Genomic DNA, 19,614 nt, shown 5'->3' on the forward strand with positions numbered 1-19,614 from the left:
AGAGAAAAATGCGCTAATTAGTTTGCAAATACAAGTTAAAAAATGGACTTACCAAGAGCAAATATATAAGATTCCCAATCAAAAGGTCTTTGGGTCCGAAATAAAAAAAACCTAAAAGAGATGAAATTATGGATCAGAAAATTAAGAACAATAACAAACAAAAGGAGACACCAATTGAACCATAGTTAGACTTCACAAAACTTACCAAATCAAGAAACGAGGCAAAAAAAAAATCCCAAAAACAAGCGAACGGAAAATAAAAACGCAAATCTAGCAAACAAAATAAACTCCAAACGCCAACTCCTTAATCCGCAAACAAGAAACTCCAACCAAGGTAACCTCCAACAATCCAAAAACGCCACCTCGACTCGAGACACACCAAGCCATAAATAGTGTTTCGTTTCCCGCACAAATTAAGGAGGGATCATAGGAACGCACAATCAATGATGCGGCCGCAAAATAAGGACGCATGTATAAATACGTCACGAAACAACATTTAAATTCTGGTGTATTTCTTGTTTGGACCTCAGACATGGCTACAGACCAGGGAAACAATGGACAAGAGTCAGGCGGTAAGTCTTTCATGCATTTTGTCTCAATGATTAATTTGAAACATAAGATTGGGCACGTTGTGAATTTGAGAAATCTGCATATTTACACAAATAGGTGAGGAGGATGACATGGAAGAGGCTGCTGGGCCCAGTATTCCGGCCAAAGCTGCCAAAAAGAAAAGGCAGCCACATTTCACAAGAAAGGAGATGGAGGTTTTGATTCAGAAGTGTGTGGACATCCTGCCACAGGCAGACAGGAATATGAGTACAAGCCAGAAGTGGAGAATGTGGGAAGAGGTAGCCGTTGCTGTCAATAGGGTGGGTGATTATGTCCGTCTAGCCCGGGATGTCAAACGGCGGAAAGTAAACACTTGCCCCCCCTATAAACAAACCCCATTTTAAACAAAAGGATAATGGTTCCCATTTTATCCCACAGATGGGGCGACTTCAAATATCGCCTAAAGCAAAAACTCGCGGACAGGGCTAGGCATGCAAGGGGGACAGGTGGGGGTCCCACCCCTGTGTCATTGGAGTTGACGGATTTAGAAGAGCTGGCACAGGGGTGTGTGCAGCCTGTGGAGGTGTTTGGCGTGTCCAACATGGATACGGACATGCCAGACTTTGCGGCTCCTCATGTTGTCCCAGGTAAATCTTGTGATGTCACCAACTCTGAAATGTTAGTGGGCCAATATGTAGATTCTAATGTGAGTCTTTTCAAATTTTTCCGAACAGAGACACAGGCGGATGAGTCTGCTCCAGAGGGGAGCCTTGGCCGCCGATTTTCTGCTGGCTCTGCAGGAGAGGAACCAGTAGAAGCCAGTCCAGGGCAATCCCCCTCGCAGGCAGTGGCCCTCCTCACAGAACTCAATTTCAAATCGGATTTCCATACAGAGATTCTGCAGAGGATGGACTCCAGTCTGCTACGGGTGGCTGAGGCCCTGGAGCAAAATGCTGCGGCCAACGTGACAATTGGTCAGGCCCTGGCGGAAAATACCAGGGCCAACATCCGCATCGCCAATGCCCTGGAGCAGCTCGTTCGCCAGCACATCCCGGACCCGGTCTGGCGCCCTCCCTCCCCCAGCCAAACGGGTGAAAAAACGGTGACAGCAATGGCGACTTTTCCCACACTCCTTCTGTGCTTGGCTCATATTCCTTTCTGGTCAAAACTTCCCTCTCCTTTCTTGTGAATTGTTTTTAATTTTGTGTTCTACATTTCATAAATCTTTTATGTTGGCCCAATTATTGTAACTTTGGGAATGAACCCTGCAAAAAAAACTTTGCCACAAATTGTTTTTTTTTTTATTTTTTGTTTGAGCAATAAAAAAAAAGTAAAAAACTGACATTGTATTCTCACATTATTGTCAAAATGGATTACATTTAATCCTGGGCCAAAAGGCACAAACTGGCAAAAACCACATTTTACATGCCCAAAAAAAAAAGGGCTCTTTAAGGAACGTTTCAAATTTAACATAACGATGCAAATTCAACAGGCCAAAAGAAAAAGGTAAAAACCAAAAAAACATGATGACATTATTGTTACAATAGGCCCTAACCAACAAATTGAGGCCAAAAGAAACAACCACAAATGTACGTAAATTGATTGTGTAATCATCACATTAGCAGCTCTGATTTCCACCTGCGTACGCTTTTGTGCTAACACAAAAAACTGCTTTCAAAACACATACCAAGCCGGTTTTCAATCCAACACTAATTGTTGTTCTGACCACCCGCGATTAATCGCAGCAACATCGTTGAGTGCCGGGATGGAGGAGAAGGCCATCGCCAATGTGGTCGAGTAATCCAGACCCTAAGCTGTGCGAGCATTTTGAAGGGAAAGAGGATCATCCAGTGACGTATGAGTCGGTCCGTACACATTTTACGCTCGCATCTGCTAATGTATGTACGCCCCAAAAACGCCTCGCCACGCCTGCGTTTTTCCATCTCCACCCCCGTCAACACCCAAAAACGCCCTGTTCTGTCAATCACATTTGACATGTCACTTCGTGTACGCTATTTGACGAACGAGACCAAAAAAGCTCGCAATCTGCCGTACGCACATGTGCAGTGTTACACCGACACAGGCGCGGTTAGTCAACATCGGAACGCAACGAGCGTACTGCTGTTTGCGTACGGCTCTGAATGAGGGCCTATGTTTTTTTTAATGTCCCTGTACAGGTTGGGAAATGCTATTTCAGAAGGTTTGCAAAGGATTATTTAACAGTCAGTTTTTAGAAGTGAGTTTTGGAAGTGATGTTTCTTGCCCATAGAAAATAATCAGATTCTAGCTATTATCTTCTAGAAAGTGATGTTAAGTAGAATCTGATTGGTTGTTATCGGCAACATCACTTCTAAAACGCACTTCTAAAAACTTTAGTAAATTAAATTTAACCCTTAATATCTTTGTGCTGGTTAAGAGGCAGTTTGGAGGCCACTAACTAACTATGTTTTTTTAATGTCCCTGTACAGGTTGTGGAATGCTTTTTCATGTGGAAAGCACTACCAGAAGTCTTCCTAGTCCCTATCTGGGATGAGAAAATCCCCTCCCAGCAGCAGACATGCTGCTCAAGGATTCTTCTGGGGCAAGGACTGATGTGAATGAGTAAAATATTTTTTTGTAAATGCCTCCTCCCCTCCCCTTCTCTCTCATAAATTTACTTTGGAATAAAATAATGAAATTTAATTTACTACCAAACCCTTCCTGTCCCTGCCTTCAACTACATACATACTCCAACTCCTTCATGCCGCTCTTGAATAATAAAAACATTTGTTTCATGATGTGCCATGTTGGAAGTTGAACTGCCACACTTTTGTGCCACCCACTGCAGCTGCATAGCTTAGTCAGTTAGCTAGCTAGCTTTTCAAATTTTGGGCCTAAACTGGATGAAAACAATATAGTGAGCTGTGAGGTGGCCAAAATTTACTGGAAATGAGTGGAAACAAATGTTATTGAGGTTAATAATACTGGCCCATTTTATGTGATTTTAGCTGTTTTTATGATTTTTTAAGCAAAAATCCAGATCCAAATCCAAAATCGAAAAACAAAACATGGAGGTGAGGTTTTGGCAAAACCAATCCAGGTCCAAAACCAGGAGAGATCCAGAACCAAAACCAAAACACGGGGGTCAGCGCACATCTCTAGTTATAAGTAGAGATGAGTGGGTTCGGATCTAATAGATCTGAACCCACCCGAATTTGGGGGATCCGGGGCGATCCGAGCGCAGCTCGGATCTCCCTGCCTGTCCCGGATCCCTGACCCGAGGCAAAACCTCATGACCCCTCTGTCGAGTCATGAGGTTTTATTTTCAGCGGGCTTAACACTAATTGGCTGAGAGAGCCATCTGTCACGGCTCTCAGCCAATCAGCAATAAGCCCATAGAAAACAGCACAAAAGAAAAGAAGATGGCACCCATCATCCCCCACCGCCAGCACCCCCTGCTGCCGAAACCACTGGCACCCCCACTGGCAGCATCCCCCGCTGCCGACACTAGCACTGCTGACACTCCTGCACTGCTGCCCAACGTACTGAGGACAACGACCCCCACACTGCCAACACTCCCACATTGAGGACACCACCAGCACCCCTGCACTGCCAACAGTCAACAAACCTGCACTGAGGACACTGCTGGCACCCACGCTCTGCCGACACCACCGGCACCCTGCATTGAGGACACCTGCACTGCCGACACAGTCAGCAAACCTGCAATGAGGACACCACTGGCACCCCCACACTACCAACACAGCCAGCCAACCTGCACTAAAGACACCACTGGCACCCCCGCACTGCCGACACAGCCAGCAAACCAGCACTAAGACACCGCTGGCACCCCCGCACTGCCGACACAGCCAGCAAACCTGCACTAAAGACACCGCTGGCACCCCCGCACTGCTGACATCACCGGTACTCTTACTGAGGACATTGCCAGCACTGCAGAACTGCCATTCTATGTACTGAGGAGGACACCATCAGCAACCCCGCTCTGCCAACACTGCTGTCACAGTAAGTGCACTATTAGTGTATCCAACCCACACTGTATAACCCACTGTGTCCGTGTTGGAAATTAGAAACTGAACTGCCACATGTTAGTGCCGCCCACTGTGTCACTTAGCTTAGTCAGCCAGCTAGCTGGATGCAACCTTTTGGCCTTAACAAGATGAAGCAAATAATATTGTGAGGTGGTCAAAATTGATTGGAAATTACTTGAAATAAATGTTATTGAGGTTAATTATACTGTAGGAACAGAAACTGGCCCATTTTATGTGATTTTTAGCTGTTTTTATGATTTTTTAAGAAAAAATCCAGATCCAAAACCAAAACACGGAAACAAATCACGGAGCTTAGGTTTTGGCAAAACCAATCCAGATCCAAAACCAGGGTAGATCCAGATCCAAAACCAAAACACGGCAGTCGGCGCACATCTCTAGTTATAAGGCACAATGATCCCTATGGCTATATGCATTTTCTGAAAAGTATCAGTGTGTTTTCATCAGCAAATAGATCTTACTATCTGCTTTGGGGCTCATTTACATTTGGAAGTAAGACAGTTTTATGAGACGTCTCTCAGATGTAGCAGTACATGTCCACGTTACCGCCACGCTCATAGGTGTCGCTTTTCCCTGAAATGCTTTTTCAAAACTAGGCAAGCATGATATATATATATATATATATATAAATATATATATATAATATGTACAGGGCCGGCGCTACCACTAGGCAAACCTAGGCAGATGGAGCTCACTTATGAGCTCCATCTTCTGGCTCCCGCAGTGGGTGATGGGAGAGACGTCATGACGGACTCCGGATGGAGGAGCAGATGCTGTAGCGTGGATTAAGGTAAGTGGAGTTTTTTTTCCTTCATGTGTGTCTGTCCAGGGTGGGGACAGACTACTACTACTAAGGGCACTCCTGGGTGGGAGGACTACTACTAAGTGCACTGCTGGGGAGGATGGACTACTACTACTAAGGGCACTGCTGGGGGTGTCAGATTATTACTACTAAGGGCACTGCTGGGGGGGGACAACTACTACTAAGGGCACTGCTGGGGGGAGTGTCTACTACTAAGGGCACTGCTGTGGGGACTACTACTAAGGGCACTGCTGGGGGGACTACTACTAAGGGCACTGCTGGGGGTACTACTGGGGCCACCGCTGGTAAGATCACTACTGGGGGACACTGCATAGAGGGGGATTACTACTAGGGGCACTGCACACTGGTGGGACCACTACTGGGGGACACTGCATACAGAGGGATTACTACTGGGAGGACTGCTACTGGGTGCACTGCTGGGGGACTACTACTGGGGGCTAAAGATAATGAATTTAAACCTCTATACACTCCTGCCTATACCTTCTAAAACCTGCCTATACCCTCTAAAATTGACGCTATTTGCGTACGCAGTCATACAGTAAATAAATACCCTCAGACTTTGAGAAAATGTGTTTCCAACGCACAAGGTATATTATCCAAGCAAAGTACAGATAGTTACATGCTGTGATCTAAATACAATTTAGCGCAAAGAAATTATACAGACCCAAGGTACGGTTATACATATGCACGTGCTCTGGGACCACATTCCGCCATCAACAAGACACCTCCATCTACAGCATCAGCATGAAGACTGGGGTCAGGACACACATATATATACCCTTACAGAAATAGACTATACAATAGAGAGGTTTGTTGCGATCCCATTGGTTCTCCATCACGGTGCTTTTGTTACAGGACATTTAACAGGTCGATTCAAATGGACACAGAACAGCCTCCGACAGCCTTTTGTCTCCATTTTCCCGCCTCATGCAAACCTAAGCTGTTAGTTTTACAAAGTACATTTTGGTGTTTTAACTCTCTACGGTCCATAAGTTGAGAATGCATGTTGCGATCTTCACACCAATGATACCGGAAAGCTGCTGAGAAAGTGCAGATCAGTACAACACCAAACACGGTTTACTTATGTATTAAACCTTAAATACCAAATAGCCTTTATTTCACAGTATTAGTAATAAATGGATAAAACTTGAATCTTATACTTTGAAGCTATGGAATCTTTTACGTGAATGTGCAGTGTGTAAGTATTAGGGCTTTGGGAAAAGACACTAGTTAACTTGGGGCAGATGCGTATGCCCAAAGCTAATAAACAGCGTTCGCATGCGGGGTATTATGCATTCGCTAATGTGCGACATGTTAACAGTGCAACTGTGTGTATTAATGTGTGTATGGGGTATGGTAAAATATGCGATTGCATGATGCTAATAATAGCATCGCCATATGTACTTAAGTGTGAGTTTAGCTAAAATGGTTCTAGGTGACCATTCGCAAAATGGCATCTCGCAGATCTCATTTTCAAGATGGTGTCTTGCGGCCATTCGCAAGATGGCGTTGTTTCGATCTAATTTTAAGCTGTTTTGTCTCAGCCAATTATCCAGCTTCGACAGTCCACCCTTTGATAGCGAACAACATGCTCTCACACTCTGGTTTTAAAAATATTAATTTAGGTTTACATTTATATATATTACTTAATGTTATTATGGGATGGCACAAGGTGGTTCTTAATCCATCAAAAATGTGTCTCTGGGAGGGGACATAAAACTACCATTATACACACACCGCGGATCTTGGAAGATCATGGGAGTGATGTGGGGATGCATCAATCCTATGAAGGCAGTCTTGAAGGGGGAATAGGGACTTACATTATTTGAGGTGTTTTTAAAATAACATTTTAATAATACATTTTATGCACGTCCAAATATAATACATTATATGATGGTATTTCCTAGTTCAGAGTTGTAATGCAGTTCTATATTTACCTCAGTATTCATATTGTCATTACTGACCATCATCATAATTTCGTTCTTTCGTTTTACCTTATCTGTACATTTTCCACACTTCAACACATTAGGAACACACTTGACGCATATGCGAATTGCTATGATGACAACCAGTATGAGGATCAGGAGTTTACCTATGCTTGCGATCATTTCCTGGACCCACTCTCCTATACCTGCGAACCATTTTTCGGTGTTCAACCATGAAACCCATTCCTCTACCTTCTCCTCTACTTCAGCCACTGAAGTATTATTGTTCTTTTGAAATTCCCATTTTAGCTGCAGAATTTCATCCATCTTCTGGTCTATCACCTCCTTGGGGTCGCTGGTATCATTCGTGACATAAATGCAACACTTCACTCCAAATTGGGTGGCCAAAGTTACGCAGTACCCCCCAGTGACAGCTGTTAAGTAGTTTAACACTAGTCTGTGTTGCACTAATTCTTTCTTGCTTGCAATTCCCTACCTGTATACCTTAAGGTGTCATCATACATCTCGGTGATTTTATCTATCAATTTAGCAGGTCCTGAATATATCTAAAATTTAATGTACCCCGAGCGATCCTGGTGGGATCCAGTGCTACTAAAACTTGAAAGCCAGTTGTCTCACTAATTAACTGAGTGGCTTTATGCACGTCACCAGGTATCATATTTCTTTTGCCTCTGTGTTCATACTGCGTGTGAAGATATGGTGATGATGTGTTTTTATGAATACCAAGCATTTCAACATGTGTGAGGGTCATAAACTCTGGGACTACTCTTCAAAGGTAACACAAACCTTCAGAACTCAGGGAGAGCCACTTATACGCTTTTCCTCCACATATGAAATATACATTATCGGGGAGAACATAAGGAATAGTATGCATCATTATCATTAAACACATTTCCTTTGCAAATAATCCTATCTCAGGTTCTTCCATCTGGTACATGCAAGTTTCTGGTTGTATTATCTTAGCACAATATCCATCTGGTACCTTACCAATAATTTCTTTGGTGGAAATTAATGTATACCGATACCTAAAGTGTCTCCCATTAGATCTAATTGAGCGTAACAGATCATGATTCATAGACTCATTATCAGCTCTCAGTCAATGTCTGATTATTCCCTGTCACTTTCCAACTCCCTGGTTTATTGGGGTTGGTTATGTTTAAGCACAAAAGTGATCTATCTACTTGGAATTGATAGAGTTTGAAATGAGGTGGTTTGGATGAGAGGAATTTTCCTTCCAATGTTTTCCCTTTTTGCAATTCTAAAATTTCCGTAATATTCAGTGGAAATGGCACCAACCCTACATTATGCTGACCCTGTGGCACGTGTGAGCACACCCAACAATCAGTCTGGTTTAATACTTTGCCTACCATGCTATGATAATACTCTAAAGGATACCCACCCCAGTACGGGTTATATTTAGGCTGGCACCATTGGATACAGTTCTCATCAACTAGGGACCCACAAAGCTCACAAATATAGGAATCTTCAGACGATAAACCTTCACACCGTCCCCGAGTATCCGAAATAGCAGCTCTCTTAACAATTACAGTACTAAGATTGGTCAGACACTCCCCTGATTGGCATAGCACTCCTCCTTCTGACTCCACTCTATCAGCACTGCCATCAGCTACCATCTCCTCTATCGGTCCACCGTCACAGAAACCGGACATTCCCGAACCAACCAGAATGGTGAAAACTCTGTAAGAGAAAATGAAAATGAACACAGCAGGCCAGTCCATTGCCAAAACAAAGACCTACAAATTTCTTTTAGTTCAGGTATCTCACTACAACCTTTTAATCCTCCTGGAACAAGCTCGCGATCGACAGGTGCACGTTATCAGCCTTGTCTCCATCTTGTTTCTCCACCGGTTGGTTGACCTTTTTGCAGTGAGTGGAATGGACCCAGGTATCTCTCTCAGCCACCTTCAAGGATGTGGTACTTGTTAGCAACACCTGGTACGGGCCTTCCCACCGATCAGTCAAACAACCTGAACGCAAGAAATTTCTGATCATAACATATTCTCCAGGTTCAACATCATGACAGTTAGTTTCAGGCATATCATGGGACAACAATTTCAGTTTCTGCTGTTGCTGTTTTAACTGTTTACTCATCAATATAAGACACCTTACAGTTACCTCGTTGTTACCCTTCAAGTCTTCCTGTGGACTTATAATCAAATGACACAAACAAAAAGCCTTGAGGAAGATCAGAGTACTGATCGAAACGCGTTGGCGGTATTGGTGTTGAACAGCTATCCTGACCAGACCAGAGGAGGACGGTGCCATTTCCATCGAAGATTTGGGTGCATTACTGCGGGCAGTGAGATCACTCTTATACGCACAAAAAACCACTGTATTCTGGTAGGAAGCCATCTTCACCTTTTGTGGATATTTCAGCTGTGAAGCATTGTTGTATTTTTAAAGTTATTTGGAACTCCTTCATTTGGATATATCCAATTAAAACACTTTTATTTTTTTGGAAATTTTGTCTCTTTGGTTTTTAAATGTGCTTTTTTTTCCATTTTAATATGGACATATGGAGAGCATATACCTGAATGGACTATATATGTATTAATTTGGGGTAGATCATATACACCCCTATATGTGAATTATTGTGTACTCAAGTGAATTCTTATACGTCTGCACTAGATTGTTTTCTATGTTTTATGTTCCCACATATTCATCAACATTGGAACATACATCCCACACCTATCATATAAAGTGTCCATTATAAAAAGGATTTGAGGTCCCAAGATCAGGACTTCATATTGAAGATAAGTAAATTCTATATCTTGGGTGAGCGCAGAGTGGTATTCTCCGGATTTTTGTTTGTGTTAATGTAATTTTGGTGAGGATAACACCAAGGAGATTTACCCTTTAGCAGCCTTTGTAGCGCAATTGTTGGCAGATATCACCTTCTACATTCTTTTATAATCAAATGAGGTTGTCTACCAAACAGTGTTTCAAAGGGGGACAGATTTAGAGGGGGTCTAGGAGTGGTCCTTATACTATGTAGGACCAACGGTAATGCTTCTGGCCATCCTAGTCCCGTCTCTGCCATGATTTTACTTAAACTTATTTTTAATAGTCCCATTCATCCTCTCTACCTTGGCGCTGGCCTGCGGTCAGTAAGAGGTGTGAAGTCGACTATTTATACCCATAAGTTTACACATATTTTGAAAAACATCACCTGTGAAATGAGTACCCCTGTCACTCTCAATAATTTTAGGGACACCGTATCTGCATACAAACTCCTGTACAATTTTCTTGGCAGTCAACGCAGCAGTATTAGTGGCCGCTGGGTAGGCCTCAACCCAATTGGAAAACACGTCAGTGCACACTAATACATACTTGAGATTCCTGCAGGGTGGTAATTGGATGAAATCAATTTGTATTACCTGGAAAGGTCCGTCAGTCGGTGGAATGTGGGATGGTTCAGTAGGGATCACTTTCTCTATGTTCTTCCTCAAGCAGGTCAGACAGGACATTGCTCTATTTTCTGCTTGTGAAGAAAAACCCGGTGCACACCAGTATGCTCTCACCAATTTGCACATACCTTGCTTTCTCAGATGAGTCAGACCGTGTGCTGCCTCAGCCAGGCTGGGGTAATATGCCTTGGGGGCTACTGGCTTACCTTGTCCATCACTCCAGAGCCCGGAGGACTCTTGCGCACATCCCTTGGACTTCTAGACTGACTTTTCCTGGACTGAACACAAATTTTGCATCTCAATTAATTTCAGCATATCAATTGTTTGAAAAGACATAATTTTTTCAGTTGGTATTTTAATTTTTAACCCTGCTGCCCATTTTGCAGCTTCATCTTCTCTGTTGTTCCCAGTGACACCAGATCATCCTCACATGTATGGGCTTTACACTTAATTAGTGCCACCATTTTGGGCAGTTGGATTGCTTTTAGCAATTGTTTTATATGTCTGGAATGTGCAACTGGTGTGCCTGCTGCTGTCATAAAATTTCTCAGACGCCATAGAGCTCCGAAATCGTGTACCACTCTGAACGCATACCTAGAATCAGTGTAAATGTTAGCAGATTTGCCTGCTGCCAGTTCACACACTCTTTTTAGTGCTACTAACTCTGCCACCTGGGCTGAGTGAGGATGACAAAGGGGTTCAGCTTCTATGATGTCTGTGTCATTTACAACAGCATAACCTGTACATAATTCACCTGTGTCTGTTTGTCTATGACAACTCCCGTCCGTGTAAAATGTCACATCCACATTCTCTAAAGGTGTGTCACGTATGTGAGGTCAATCAGTAAAGGTCTGATTCAGATATTCCATACAATCGTGTGTATCATTATGTCTGCTGAACTCACTTCCCGCCAGCAACTCGTCTCCTTCCACCCTTTGTACATCATGTTGTACATATGGTAAATACATTGCTGGATTCAGCATATTGCATCGTTTAACAGTAATGTTTGCAGGTGCAATTAGAGCTAGTTCCCATTTGGTAAACCTAGCTGAAGAAACATGTCTGGTTTGGACAGAGTTCAGCAGAGCAGATACAGAGTGGGGAGTATAGACAATCATATCATGGCCCAATAATACATCCTCACTTTTACTCACTAATAGAGCCATTGCTGCCACACTTCTTAAACACGTTGGGAGTGATCTTGCCACAGTGTCCATTTGTGTACTGTAGTATGCTATGGGCCTACTGGCATAACCATGTTTTGTTTGAGGACACCTGCAGCACAACCATCGGCTTCCGTACAATACAAATCAAAAGGTTTCTCATAATCAGGTATTCCCAATGCAGGTGCTTTTGTCAGACTATCCTTAAGATTAGGGAAAGCCTGCACTGATTCCTCTGTGTGTATGACATGATCGGGATTTGAGGAAGAGACTAAGTAATGTAATGGCAAGGCCAAAATAGAAAAATCTGGGATCCACATTCTACAGTATCCACACATTCCCAAGAAGGTATGGATTTGCTGTTGGTTCTGCGGCAGTGTCATGTTCTGTATAGCTTGGATTCTGTCATTTGTGAGATGTCGTAACCCCTGGGTTAGGCAGTGTCCCAAATATCATACTCTGGTTTGGCACGGCTGTAGTTTGTCCTTAGCAACCTTGTGTCCTGTGGGCGAAAAGTGAAGCAACAAAAGTTTAGTATCATTTAAACATGACATAAACGAATCAGAACATAGCAATAAATCATCCACATATTGAATTAGAACAGACCCATTGGCAGGTTGAAAAGATTGTAAACAGTCGTGCAAGGCCTGGGAGAAGATACTGGGGCTGTCTATGAAACCTTGGGGCAATCGTGTCCATGTGTATTGTACACCCCTGTATGTGAAAGCGAATAGATACTGACAGTCAGGATGGAGAGGCACAGAGAAGAAAGCAGAACAGAGGTCAATGACAGTGAAATGGGTTGCATTTGGTGGGATCTGCATGAGAATGACAGCTGGATTTGGCACTACGGGAAATTGGCTCTCTACTACCTTATTAACACCTCTAAGGTCTTGTACCAGCCTATAACCCCTCCCACCACTCTTCTTTACCGGAAAGATGGGACTGTTGGCCACACTAGCTGTACGAACTAAAATTCTCTGTTGTAATAATCGCTCAATTATTTGTTAGACTCCTAATTCTACCTCCTGTTTTAGTGGGTACTGGGGAATTTTTGGAGCTTGCCTACCACCTTTTAAATTTACCATTACGGGGCTTACATTTGCCATTAATCCAGTGTCCTGTCCTTCCTTGGTCCAAAGTGAATCTGGAATTTTGGATAAAATTTTATCTACCTGGGATGGATTTTCATTTAAACTGGTAGAGTGATACTTTAACCTTTGTGGAGTGTCCAACATATCCCTCACCTCGTGCGCAACTCTGTCTGGGATTTCTAAAATTACACCATCAGCGGTACAATATATGACACATCCCATCTTACATAACAAATACCTTCCCAGTAGGTTAGTAGGAGCTGCTGCTGCCAGGAGGAAAGAATGCCTGGTATGCAATGGCCCAATAGTAACCTCTGTGGATTTTATTAAAGGATAATGTTACACTTTACCTGTTACGCCCATTGCTGGTACTGTCTCATTGGTTACCTGTAAATTAACGGGAGATTTTATCACTGGCCTGGTCACCCCTGTGTCTACAAGAAAAGGATATTTAGTAAAAGCTACATCAACCATCATGACTGGCTCTTCCCTAGTACTTCCCATTAACCTGACTATCTGTAGACTACAGGGATGACCTGACCCCTAGCGTTGGCTCCCACTCTCCAATAAAGCATTAACAGCCACAATTGGAGCTGGTGCCTGTGTATATCCTTTATGGGGATATCCAGGTAGTCCCTGGTTTGGGGGTCCTACCCTTTTTGCCGTACAGTTCTTACTTACATGTCCTGGCTGGTTGCAATTAAAACACTTTCGTGGAAGTGGATGAAAGGATTGTTGTGTGGGCTGAGCAGGAGAGAAAGGTGGTGGGTATGGGCAAGGATATTGAGGAAAAGGATATTGTGGGAGGTATGGAGTTTGTGGGTAGTATGGGACCTGTGGTTGTGTATGATAAGTGGGGTAGGGCTGTGTTTGCAGTGGTGTGGGATTAGTGAGAACGTGTAATTGTTCAGGTGCAGGTGTGGGTGCAGGTGTGTCGGTTGGCTGTGTTGTTACTGTCATTCCTTCTAGAGCTTGAATACTGACAGCCATTAGTTTCTCGATCTGGGTCTCTCTCTTTTTAAAGATGTTTTTGTCATGTTCTATGGCGGATTCTATGAGGGTATCTATTGTGACTCACCTCCAGCCAGGCTGTGAGGTCTGAACCCGGGTCTTTAGGTTCTCTTTAAGACCATCCATGAGTACAGTAACAATCATTCCCCTGTGGTGAGTGCTATCTTTAATATCTTCTTACCCAGTGTACTGGGTGATAGCCCGCAGATCCCGGTCGCAATAATCTTCTGCAGATTCACTCTCTTTCTGTTTTATGGTGAAGATTTTGTTCCAGTTAACTACTACTGGAAAATATATACCCAATTGAGTTACAATGTGGGAAATGTTATCTTGATTAATTCGGTCTGTTAAAGGAACGTCTCCTTCTAATACACAATCCGTGATAAATTTTGTCACGTCGATATTGCATGGAAGACTAGCCCTTAACACTACTCGCCAATCTTTGTTAGTTGGCTAATGGGAACTAACCAAATTTCTTAAAAATCTTTGACATTTGGCTAATTCCTTTTTTGGGATCGGGGAAAACATTCATGATGGAATTTAGCTCCGCTCTTGTCCAAGGACAATGCATTACCACTTCTCTTGTGGGCACTACTCCGTTCACATCTGCATTCCCATTTGGAACAGTGATTGTCTGGATGGGATGCAGACCTGCCGCACTGCTACTTTTGACCTTATTACCTGGCTGGGGGTTTAGTCTGTTACTGCAACGTATAGTATTAACAACTTCCTCTATGGGTGCAGAGGAAGTTAACACTTCCCGTACTGTTACTGATGGAGATGGTGACACCACTTGTGCTTGTCGTGGTGCAGCATCTAACATGTGTACAGCATGGGAAATGGCAGACATGACAATGGGCTCATTATCCATATCATCGACATTTTCCTTATGGTTACTTAAGAGAGGGTACAAATTACTTGTTACATTTTTATGGGTTTTTTCAATAACTGTACCTGCACCCCCATCCACATAAGGTGGTGGTGGTGGTGCGCGTTAACTACTGGCAATACCTTACGCAACATTACCTTGCCACACATGTGTGCCATTTTGCGGCTCGCACGCATTGCAATTTAGCGCTGCGGGTGTACTTTCGGGCAATGCATTCGCAATGCTAGTTTGCGTCGCTTGCATATTTTTAAGCCACGCATCCCCTTCATGCTGCCACAATTTTAAACGTTCGTTTTGTTTTACCTTTTTCACTCGAGAACGCATCAGGCTGATGTGATATCGAACATTATTCAATACATCTTTATCAAAACTACCAATTCTGGGAAACGGCCTAACACTCTTCATCGTTATCTTAAACCATACATCACAATACCTTATTTAATAAGCACCGTACTTAGTATGCATAATACGATAGGCCGATCCAAGCGGCGCTTCCATTAGCAGCACATCATTGTCTAACATCTCTATTGTTTGCGTGGCTCCCATCTTAGGACAACTCCTACGTTTTTCAATAAAGATTTAAACTGGTGAAAGACAGTCAAGATACTTTCACTTACTTGTGGACGCCTTGGAAAAAGGGTGTATCCACGAACCCTATGGAAGACCTCTAGATGCCTCCACTCACCTATGGAAAAAAGGTCGCTTCCACGCAGTAATCCCTTTTTGAGTACTTTCCAACTGCAAGGGGGGAGTTGATTTCGTCCACTCTCTCATCAGTTCACAATCATAGTTTATCACAAAACTATGCGGTTCAATTATAGTGTTCAAATAAACCTAACAGATCACACACACTGATTACTGAATACTATAATCACACTGGGAGCCAAACCCTAACAAAAATAACAACCCATACACCTGCTTTGTGTAAAGTAAACGGTAAGCTGCTACCGAGTTACTAGGCCAACTCCTGCGCTTAGCACTTAAGGGTCCTACGATACCCTTAACATTTAGGTCCCGTGTTACACCCTAAACAAATACTCATGGTTCCACACTTTTTTCCTGCGCAGAAAAATACACGTTAACCCAGTTATTGGGTTGATAATGTAAACTCAACTGCTTTGTTTAAACACGTGGCAGCACAACTGGAAATACGTATATGCTATTGTGCGACTAGTCGCATACACAATAATGCGACTACTACACAACCATATGACTTACCCTTAGTTGCATACGCAAAAGTGCGTCTCTGCTGCGCATACAAAAATGTGACTCAGCCGCGTATGCAATACTGCGGCACCCTTTTTAGCGTGCAATTCTATCAACAAAGGAAAACAAACTTTTTCCTTTCTTGTCCCTGGATTCTAGTCAGCATACCTTGACTCACTCAACAGGTAGCGATTTCTCAGCATCAAGTGGTTGCAGTAAACTGCGTGTGGCCACACTCCACCCTTTGGTGAGAAATTGATAACCGTATATTTATCATGTGAATAGGCAAGTGACCTCACTCTACGAGCTCCCAACTAAGGATACTGAATTTAAACCTCTATACGCTCCTGCCTATACCTTCTAAAACCTGCCTATACCTTCTAAAATTTATGCTATTTGCGTACGCAGTGATACAGTAAATAAATACCCTCAGACTTTGAGAAAATGTGTTTCCAACGCACAAGGTATATTATCCAAGCAAAGTACAGATAGTTACATGCTGTGATCTAAATACAATTTAGCGCAAAGAAATTATACAGACACAAGGTACAGTTATACATACGCACGCGCTCTGGGACCAGATTCCGGCATCAACAAGAAACCTCCATCAACAGCATCAGCATGAAGACTGAAGACTGGGGTCAGAACACACATATATATACCCTTACAGAAATAGACTATACAATAGAGAGGTTTGTTGCGATCCCATTGGTTCTCCATCACGGTGCTTCTGTTACAGGACATTTAACAGGTCGATTCAAATGGACACAGACCAGCCTCCGACAGCCTTTTGTCTCTGTTTTCCCGCCTCATGCAAACCTAAGCTGTTAGTTTTACAAAGTACATTTTGGTGTTTTAACTCTCTACGGTCCATAAGTTGAGAATGCATGTTGCGATCTTCACACCGATGATACCGGAAAGCTGTTGAGAAAGTGCAGATCAGTACAACACCAAACACGGTTTTGGGAAAAGACGCTAGTTAACCTGGGGCAGATGCGTATGCACGAAGCTAATAAACAGCGTTTGCATGCAGGCTATTTTGCTATCGCTAATGTGCGACATATTAACAGCGCAACTGTGTGTATTAATGTGTGTATGGGGTATGGTAAGATATGCGATCGCATGATGCTAATAATAGCATCGCCATATGTACTTAAGTGTGAGTTTAGCTAAAATGGTGCTGGGCAGCCATTCGCAAAACGGCATCTCGCAGATCTCATTTTCAAGATGGTGTCTTGCGGCCATTCACAAGATGGCGTTGTTTTGATCTAATTTTAAGCTGATCTTGTCTCAGCCAATTATCCAGCTACGACAGGGCACTACATAGGGGAGATTACTGCTGGGAGCACTGCTGGGGGGGCTACTACTGGGGGTGCTACATAGGGGGGATTACTGCTGGGAGCACTGCTGGGAGGCTACTACTAGGGGCACTGCTGGGGGGGACTGTTACTGGGAGCACTGCTGTGGGGGACTGCTACTGGGGGCACTGCTGGGGGGACTACTACTACTGGGGGCACTGCATAGGGAGGGATTACTGCCAGGGATACTGCTGGGGGGGACTACTGCTATAGGAACTGCTGGAAGAGGGCAGCTACTGGGGGGATTACTAATGGGGGCATTGCCTGGGGGAGACTACTACTAGGAGCACTGCATTGGGGGGACCAATACTGGGGATAGTGTATAAGGGGCACTACTGAGGGCACTGTATAAGCGGCACTACATTGGGGGCAATGCATGGGGGAACCACTACTGGGGGAACTGCATAGGGGACCACTACTGCTGGCACTGTATAAGGGCTTGCGTAGCTATCGGGGGTGAGGGCGTAAGGCTGAATAAATGCCTAGGATGCCAAGAAACCTTGCACCAGCCCTATATATATATATATATATATATATATATATATATATATATATATATATATATATATATATATATATATATATATATATATATATATATATATATATATATATATATATATATATATACAGTATATATATATATAGATATACATACATACACATGGGTATATATATATATATATATATATATATTGTGACACAGTCGGGATAGGGGTCCCTCTCCTGGAGTAGATGGACTCCCTCTTTACACACACAGTAGCCATAGAAACAGGACACATGTCTGGGATTCTCGTACAAACTGGTCGGCGCCAGTCTTTATTGTGAGAAATGAATCTAACAAATCATAAACCAAGATCCTAGACCATCTGGGCAATAATTAAACAGTAGGTACCCTCACTACCAGGATGGTAGGGCCTACTGCCCACACCGTCAACAACAGCACATGCACAGTACTTACAAGGTTGTCATAACAGTGTATCTGGACATGCTAGCCTGCATGCCTACTTCCCCAGGTGTGAGACACTCAGCTACAACTGAACACAGCTTATATCAGCCAGTTCCAGCTGTAAGCCCTAATGAGCCTGCTACCAGGCTGAAAGGCCCAAAACCTGGAGTGGCCTGTAGATGGAGCCCTCCCTCTCCTCACATCCACACCCCCAGGACCCAAACCGGCTTTTCCAAAAGCCAATACTCTGGACAGCTTACAAAACAACTTCTCCTGGGGTTTTTTAGAACACATAGGCCAAAAACCTAGGACAAATGTACCTGCCATTAACCACTTTACCAGTGCTTCTATCACAATATATATATATATATATATATATATATATATATATATATATCCTGATGAAGGGTGGAAATATACTCGAAACTTTGAAATCACAGTTGTGTAATGTGAGTTCTTTAAAGAAATCCAACGAGTGCCGCTGCAAATGGATGTGTGTTGGTGTGTTGATTGGAATTTCCCCTCTGCTGGCACCACGGTTTTTACATTCAGTTAAGGGAGTGCCGACCTTATGGGACTTGTATGTATGTATAGTACATATATACATATATATATATATATATATATATATATAGAAAAAAAGGGGGGGTAGCACTAACCAGTCTTCTTAAAAACATCTCTTTATTCCATCTCAGTAAAAATGTTACACCATTTAAAAAATTGGATTTTGAAATGGTGTAACATTTTTACTGAGATGCAATAAAGAGATGTTTTTAAGAAGACTGGTGAGTGCTACCCCCTCCCCCTTTTTTCTACTTTTGCATGCAGAGGATTATTGTGATCCCATATGGGTGTGTCACCCCAGCAATTTATTATTGAAGACGAGAGTGTGGACCTATTTGGACTATATATATATATATATATATATATATATATATATATATTAGGGGTGAGCGGGTTCGGTTTTCTGAAATCCGAACCCCCCCGAGCCCCCCGATCCGAGGCCGATCCGAGTCAGGCTCGACTTTTCCCGCCTGACTCGGATCTGAAATCGAGGCAAAACGTCATCATCCCGCCTTCCGGGTCTCGCGGGTTTTGGATCCTATATAAGGTACCCGCATCTGCGCCATTTTCTCACTCGGCTGTGGACAGTGA

General features: G+C 43.1%; 1 long non-coding RNA gene across 1 annotated transcript in view; it reads right to left on the minus strand.

The window, feature by feature from the left end:
* LOC148521842 (uncharacterized) overlaps nt 1-19,614 on the minus strand; it is a 46,438-nt gene that overhangs the window by 910 nt on the left and 25,914 nt on the right. The window contains exon 4 of the long non-coding RNA XR_015878781.1: nt 53-111. This is a non-coding gene — a long non-coding RNA (uncharacterized LOC148521842). The remainder of the gene's footprint in view (nt 1-52; nt 112-19,614) is intronic.

This window comes from Taudactylus pleione, unplaced genomic scaffold (genome assembly GCF_031769625.1).
Source record: "Taudactylus pleione unplaced genomic scaffold, aTauple2 ptg000154l, whole genome shotgun sequence".
NCBI lineage: Eukaryota > Metazoa > Chordata > Amphibia > Anura > Myobatrachidae > Taudactylus > Taudactylus pleione.